This window comes from Acomys minous (assembly GCF_964271855.1).
Source record: "Acomys minous genome assembly, chromosome: 5".
In the NCBI taxonomy this organism is placed as follows: domain Eukaryota; kingdom Metazoa; phylum Chordata; class Mammalia; order Rodentia; family Muridae; genus Acomys; species Acomys minous.
This window is the reverse complement of record NC_140494.1, coordinates 11,333,427-11,341,431: the sequence shown is the minus strand read 5'-3', so window position 1 is coordinate 11,341,431 and position 8,005 is coordinate 11,333,427.

The window sequence follows — 8,005 nt, the reverse complement described above, 5'->3', positions numbered from 1 at the left end:
CTTATGACCACAAGGAACATCCAGTCCACAGTAAGTGGGAGTCTTAGCTGAAGCTACCAGTCCTACATGGGTTTTTAACAGCAGAAAATAGTACCTGCTTTATGACACACGTGTCCAATGCCAAATATATTCATTCCTGAGAATGTTTCTCATCTAAACCAATACAACTTCTTCATGTTCTGAATGAATATGAAAGACTAATCAAGTTATGTTTTTGTCTTTAATTAGGAGTGGAGGAGAAACAGAGGTTGGTCATATTGGGAATGAAATTATCTTGACAGATCATATATTTCCAACTTGATAGCAAGAAATAAGCCATTTACAGCTATGAGGTAGATGCTTCAAAGTAAGGGAAATCCAGACAAGAATTAGAATTCCTTCAGACAGTACTGTTGTGCTTGTCTTGAAGCTGGAAGTCAGGCTACCAAAGGAGATATCCTGGCCACGTGCGACTCCATTGGCTTGCCTGAGGTACACTGGATCCTTGTGATCCTTAGAAATCAAGACCACACTCTCTGGGGTAGAGCTGAATTAGATGGAAAACAAAGAATAGAAAACTTTGAACTCTATGAGCAGAGGCCTAAGCAGAGCAAGCAGAGTCTGGAAGTGATGGAAAAAGCTGCAAGAATATTCTTTGATTCCAAGAATGGAGCCTTTTCTTAGACTAGCTAACTCATTTAGCACTTTTGAGATGCTTGGAAATCAATAATGTCTGTGCTGCTTATTAAAGATTATATATCTTTCTCACCTTGTTTTGATTGCAGGAGAGCCTGGTGACTACTTAGTAGAAAACCACACACCCTTCCACTGCATTTGTTTTGTGTTTATTGAGTAAGACTTAACATCAGTATGTATTTAGGTAAACAGTGGTAGTTATTTCCTTTCTCGGTCATGTGCGCTGGCTCTGAGAGGCAGGAAATACTACTGCCCATGCTCTCAGCAAGTAAAGAATGTCTAAGCAGAGTCACTGCAATAACCACAGATTCCTGGGGCCGTTATACAGCTGGGAAGCTGCCAGATGCAGGAACAGCATTGGATGGTATTTAGAGCCCTGGTTTCCTCGGATGGACATATGCAGCTTTCTGACATGCTTGACATCTATCATATTCTCACTTAGGAGAGTGGTTACCTGACATAAAGAGAGTTAGTCCCAGAGTGAGTCACCACTGCATGTCGGTGGGCAGTAAAATATGCATGAGCAGCGCAAAACTGGAGGGAAACATTTCCTGAGATTTGTCTGGACAATGATGTTTTTGTTTATGACTCCAAAAGTACAAGCCATAAAAGCAATAGCAGACAAATGGGATTGCATTAAGCTAAGAGCTTCTGCACATAAAAAGAAACAAGCAACTGAGCAGGGAAGCGACCTGAAGACCAGAAGAAAGTATTGATATGCTGCATGTTTGCTAATAGGTTAATGTGGAAAATATAGAAAGTACCCACTAGGCAAGAAACCAAATAACTTGGTCTAAAAGCAAGCAGGAATTTCAATAGGTATTCTCAAAATATGACACAGAGATAAATTGTGAGCAGATACATGAAAAAAAAATCTCACCATTACTAATCATTGGGGAAATGCAATTAAAGTCAGGATAATGCATGGCCCTTACTTTTTAGGATGTCTATTATGCTAACTCATGCACGTGAGCACGTAGAGCAAAGGGAACTCTTACATAATGCTGGTGGCAATGTAAATTAGTGTAGCCATCAAGGAAAACAGTATGAAGACTTCTGAACATCAATAATAGAGTTATCAGCAATTCTACTACTGTGCATATACACAAAGGAAATGAAATGAACTTATTGAAAATACATCTGTACTCCCAGTGCTTGCTGCCACATTATACACAATAGTTAAGATCAGGACTCATCTCAAATGCCCATAGCAATTCAGTGGCTAAGGGAAAGGTGGAATAGTCATACGATGTAATGATATTTAACCTTAAAAAAATTCTTGCTATCTATGACAACATGGCGGGGAGGCTGGAATAAGGACTGAAGAGAAGTGAATCAAGTATAGACCAAACAAATACTTTAGATAAGTACTCACTCTGTGCAGTGGCACAGACCTATAATCCTACATGAGTGATGCTGAGGCAGGGGGATTTTGAAGTTAAGGTCGCGCTGCACCACATAGCAAGAGCTTGTCTCAAACACAAGCAAGCAAGCAAACAAAAACATAAAACTTCCTGGGCTGATGAGATGGGTCTGTGGGTAAAGGTGTTTGCCACCATGCCTTGCATCCTGAGTTCTATTCCAATGATGCACATGTTGGAGGTTGAGAACAGATGCCTGTAAGTGCCCTCGGACTGTATTATGTTCACACCCACAGACACATACCCAACATAAATAAACACAACTCTAAAAGACCTTCCTAAGCTCTTTTGTGGACTCTAAAGACGATGAGCTCATAGAAGGGGTACAGTGGTGACCAGGGCTTGCCAATGGGTGGGGAATGAAGATGCAGAAGAAGCTGGTCAAAGGTTATTGCAGATGCCAAAACACAGGTCTCACTTGAAAAGGGATGAGGCCATTATTTCTGGAGCCAAGTATGAGTGACAGTGGCCTAGGAACCCGGATTTCAGATTCCCCTAATTCTATGTTCCAATGAGTTACCGATTTTATAAACCATTTATAGTAATAGAACAAAGCAATAAGCCCAGACACTCTTCAAGCATGTAGGTGGGTATTATAGCAAATAAGGAGATGCTTTTGTGTTTCTTGGATGCTCTCTGACAGCATCCTTAGCCTTTTGATCAGTAAAAGGTTAGGTTTTGTTAACCTAATACATCCCCAAAAGTGTTCCTCTCTTAGTCACTGGAGGTATGAGGCTTGACACAGAAATGGGCAAGGAATGGATATTTGGGGGAGCTAAAGACAACTAAAAAATTACAATGAGTCTCTCTGGATCTATAACAGTCCACCATCTCCATACACATCAGTGAAGTTATAATCAAACAGTGTTATACTTCTGAGGCAATATCAAGAGACAGGAGGCAGAAGGAGACCTGAGTCTGACCTTCAACAGGCAGGACTATGTGTATTGGTACACACAATGAGAGGCAGCCTCTCTCTCATGGGGAACTGAGAGGTCTGCCAGGAGAACCAGCTGCCTGAGACTCCTTTATAGGGGCAGGTGAGGGGCTTGGGAGTGAGGAGATTGTTGTAGGCAGAGGGGGCTTTCTGTGCTTCTGCAATGTCTCCATCCCAAAATTGTTTGCACCCCCGCCGCAAGTTTAACATATACTGGGGCCAGGAGTGGGGTGGGGGTGGGGCGGGGAGGGGTTGCTTCAGAGAGGTGGTTGCAGAAATAGGAGGAAAGCTGTCTAATGACACATTCTTTGCTTTTTATTGGTAGAACTGAAGGTCTGTTAATAAATTCTCAAGGGTTTTTTTTTCCCTACAAGTTAGGGGGTATTAGCTCCAACACAGAAGTAGACGAGGAATGACTAACCAGGAGGCTAATGATAGCCCAAGATAAGGTAATTCATGACTGACCCTGCCACATTCTGACCTCTCTGTATCACTGCAGTTCTAGTAAATCAACCAGTCTTTGTAGACACAGCTTCTTTGTAGGCATTCTCCTTCAGCAAGGATCTGTCTCTCCCTTCAGGGCCCTTGGAATGTTTTCAGTACAAAGCTCTCTTTCCGAAGGATACATTCATGTCAGCATCCTGTGGATTTGCCCTCCTCTATTTATAACTAATTAGGCCAATTGAGCCACTCTGTATAATATATATCTGTCAAGACATGTTACACATGATAAACTTATATATTTTTTTCTATTAGAAAAGATTTCAGTAGGATAGTCTGGAGTTGGAACTTGGCACTCTTTGGCAAAGACTGTAAACTTTGTCACAGGTGAAAGCAGTCTTGGTGAGTTTTGCCCTTGGATACACCATGGATATTCCCTGAGATTAACCTTGAAACAGACTGGGTGGAGCCATCCTGGGCCTGGAATTCCGGAAGGGGACTCAGGGACTCCAGCTGGACTATTGTGTTTCTAATCTACTCTCAATGGGAGGCGGAGACTGCCCCTTGCAGGTGAGAGATAGTCAGGGGGAGAGGAGTGAGGAGCAGCAGGTTTAGACCGGGCTTGAGTGCACATGGATTGGGAAAAAGATCAGCAGCGAACAGGCCAGAGGCGTGCAGGCTGGAGACACCTAGGGACCTGTCCCTTGGAATGGATACTGGAAGGTTCACTCTTTTTTCCCTTTAACCTTTTTTCCCTCTTGTGTAAGCTAGTTGGGTTGTATAATAAAGTTTAATTGTTAAGAAACAGAGCCAACAGCTCTTGAAAGCCTGAAATCTTGGATAAGGAAGAGTGTGTTTCCCCTAACATGGCAAGAAGGTGCATTTTTTAGTTGTCTCTCGACGGAAGTCAGCAGTCTGACTTTTGGGACTGAGATCAGCTGCTTTGGTCCAGCACGGCCAAACAAAGCAAGATGCCTTTATAGTTCCCTTCCTCAGAGGCACTTTGGATACTGGTGAAGTAAACAGACAGATAATATTTTGGGTTGGGTTATCATTGTGTTGTTGCATGCAAAGGTTTGTTCCACGGTAGGGTCTAGAGAGTGGCGATGCAACAGAATATAACTAGTGTCAAGACTTTCTCATTTTATGCCACTGTGAAGGTGGAATTATTCCCCTTGCTTGCCATGCATGGAAGTATACATGGACACATTTGTTACTAGGCTTTCCAAGGGCTTTAAGGTATACATTGTGCATCAGACGAGCAGCTTGTTGATACCATCCTGGTACTTTTGAATCAGCCACTTCTACAATTAGTGTAACTCTGGGAAGATTGAAATGAACATAAAAGCCCATGAAATATAACACTGATTCTATAAAATGTTCTGCCTCATCCAGCGCTCCCTAGCCTAGAGTAATTGCTCTCCTTTTTGAGCAATGATCAGCTCTCATTTGGCACTTTGCATTTGAATCTTTTTATTTGCATGCACTCCCTGAGCAACCCGATTGTAATTCAGCTCCATTCTGTCCCATTCAGTTTAAAATATTTATTCAGTCCTTGTTGCATGGCAGGGACCGTGTGAGGTGCTGGTGATAAACTGAAGACAGGACAAGGCCCCTGGTTACTACTAAACCGCTTTATAACCAGATGAGAAGCCTGGCACATTGCACAAGTGTGCTACAGTCAGCGCAGCCAGAGAAGGGGCTCTGGAGTGACAGATGGCAGCGCAGGAGAGCAGCAGAGGGCTGGGGCCACGTGCCAGGCTATGCTCCCTAGAGAGGAAACAGCTGGACCACGTTGAGGAAGGAGGAAGCTCCTTAGGCAGAGGTGCAGCGATCAAAGGGAAGTTGTGTCTCAGGCAGAGAGGATGTTGCTTAGAGAGCTGGCACAGGAGTTAGTACTTCAGCACGACAGCAGAGAGGAGAGGATGGAGAGGGTGGCATTAAGAGGAGCATATTTTTAGAATGGTTCACAGGTCTAGCAACCCTTCATTTCTAGGCTGCTTGCAACAAACAGCACAGAGAAGCGAGTGCTAACTGAACACAAGCGGGAGCTGTGTGAATGACACACAAAGGACCGCGAGAGTGACCGCACACATTTTTTGAACCTATACTTTTCACCCTCAGCTTAGCAATCCACTTATTCCCCAGAGTGCCCTTTTCCACAACCAGCTGTTCTCATTTTAATACCTTATATAGCCCTAATATATAATGGATCTGGAACTGTGTACTGGAACGTAAGAACCTAGAATTCTTGGTGGGTATCCTTGGACTCTGATTTGCACCTGAAACACCACTAATGGAACACAAAGGTCAAAAGAGTGGAAGTAATACTTAGATTCAGGTGAGTAAGGCGTATGTACATTTTATTAACAGGTGTGGAGTTAAGTCATATGTCAATGGGAAATTGTACAATGACCTTATCATGTTCGCTGTCTTAGTTCCTTTTCTTTCTGCTATGATAAAACAGTCCTGATGAGAGCAACTTATGGGGGAAAAAAAGGTTTTTTTTAGCTCATAGCTCAGAGTACACTCCACTCTGGGGAGATGCCAAGGCACCAGAATCTTGAAGGTACTATTCAGATCGCATTGAAAATCATAAGAAGTGATGAAGCTTGTCCTCCTTCCTTCCATTTTATAAAGTTCAGCATCCTTGTCCAAGGACTGGTCCCACCCACAGTCAGCTGATCTTCCTGCCTCCACTCACACCCTCCAGACAATACTCATGTACGTGCCCAGTGGTCCAAGTCACTCTAAAGTCTACCAAGGTGACAATGAACCCTAACCGCCACAACTCCTAGCAGGCGTCATTCATATTTGGAAGGCTTCTGAGAAATGACTGGAGGAAGGGGGTTAAGGTATGCACCTGCAATAACTTCAGTAAATAATGATTAAAACTCAGTCAGTTGGAGTTGAAGAACCACCTCTTCCGTGATGGAATGTTGAGTTGTGTAAAATAAGAGCATGGCCTTAAAGTCTGAGGGTGGAATAAGAAAGCTTCCAGATTCATCCCTAAATTCTACCTTGACGGACAACTGCTATCAAAGAAGGGAGTGAGGTGTAGAGATTCTCTGTGGGTAGGGAACCGAGTTCATGTGGTCATTCTGAAAATTCTTTGTTTGTTCTTGTGAGAACATCTGGGGTTACTACACAGGAGGCAAGCTGAAGTGCAGATTTGGAGTACTAGGGAAAGGCCTGTGGTGTGTTCCTTCCTCTGCCCTACGCCTGGCAGCAGCCCATGCCACTGCAGTTACTGCGGGCTCTGATGATAGCAGTAATTATGATGCTCACCAAGATGCCTCTTTCATCAGGTGCATACTTTCTCTGCATATGACATCGTTGAGTCCTTGGGTCTAAATAACTTAGATGGCCCCATGCAATGACTCACCCTCTCTGATGTGGTATTTCCTTTGATGCGTTCTTTGTCTGTCACAGCAGGTGATACCACCTAGTCTTTCCTAGTATCCGTGAAGTCCAGGAAGTGATCTGAGCTGCCCACAGGGTACTGTGCCATAGTCCAGCTGTTGCCGTGATGGAAGCAGCTGTCTCCAGACTGAGGAGAAACAAACACTGCTTTGAACATCATTATTAACGACAATAATCTTTTTGCCTCAGGTACTTGCTAAGGTGCTTTGTAAACATCGGTTTTGTTGTTGTTACTGTTATTTTTTATCCAGAAAAATCTATACAGCTTTTTCCAATGACCTATGTAATTCAAATTTAAAATGTCCAGCAGAAAAGAAAAGTATTAATTGACAGTGATAGTAGAAGAAATTTGGTTCTATTTGTTCTGGATGCTTCCTTGCTTCTCAGGGACACTGGGCTTGAGGCAAGCTGTTTGACTTCATAGTTACTTTGTTCAGTAGTACCCTGATGTCTAGAATGGCTTTTCATCTACCTGCCTATCAGAGTAAAAAGGAGAGCCCCTTTAAAGGGAACTGGGAAAAGCTCATTGTGTGAACACATTGGTGTGGGTTACAGGGAGCTGGTGTTACTCTGAGCTTTATGACTGGATGATAGGGGGAAAGCTTCAGGTCCTCCTACTGGAGCCAGGATCAGAATTCTCTTCTGTCCTTATCCTTAGCCAGGTGGTGAGAAATGCAGACAGCAGGCCTGAGAAGGTGGTAAGGTTTGAGTGTGGCCCTGTGGCCATTTTAATGCCAATGGCCCCCATAAACTCACACATTTGAATTCTTGATGGAACTTTGGGGACAGGGCTAAGAAGTGTGGCTTCATTGGAGGAGGTCAGTAGGGGGAGGCTTGCCCCATTCTTAGTGGGTCTCTTTGCTTCATGGTTGCATCTCAGGATGTGAACTAGCAGCTCCTTAACAAGCACAATGCCTGTTTGCATGGTGCCATGCAACCTGCCATGATGGCCATGGAGCCTAAGCCTATGAAAGGCTGAGCCTCAGATGAACTGTTTTCTTATGTAAGTTGCCTTGGTCATAATGTTTTATTATAATAATAATAGAAGAGCAACAAAGAGAGACCCCTGAATGTCCTTACATTAAAACTGAAATACAAGTTTGCATGT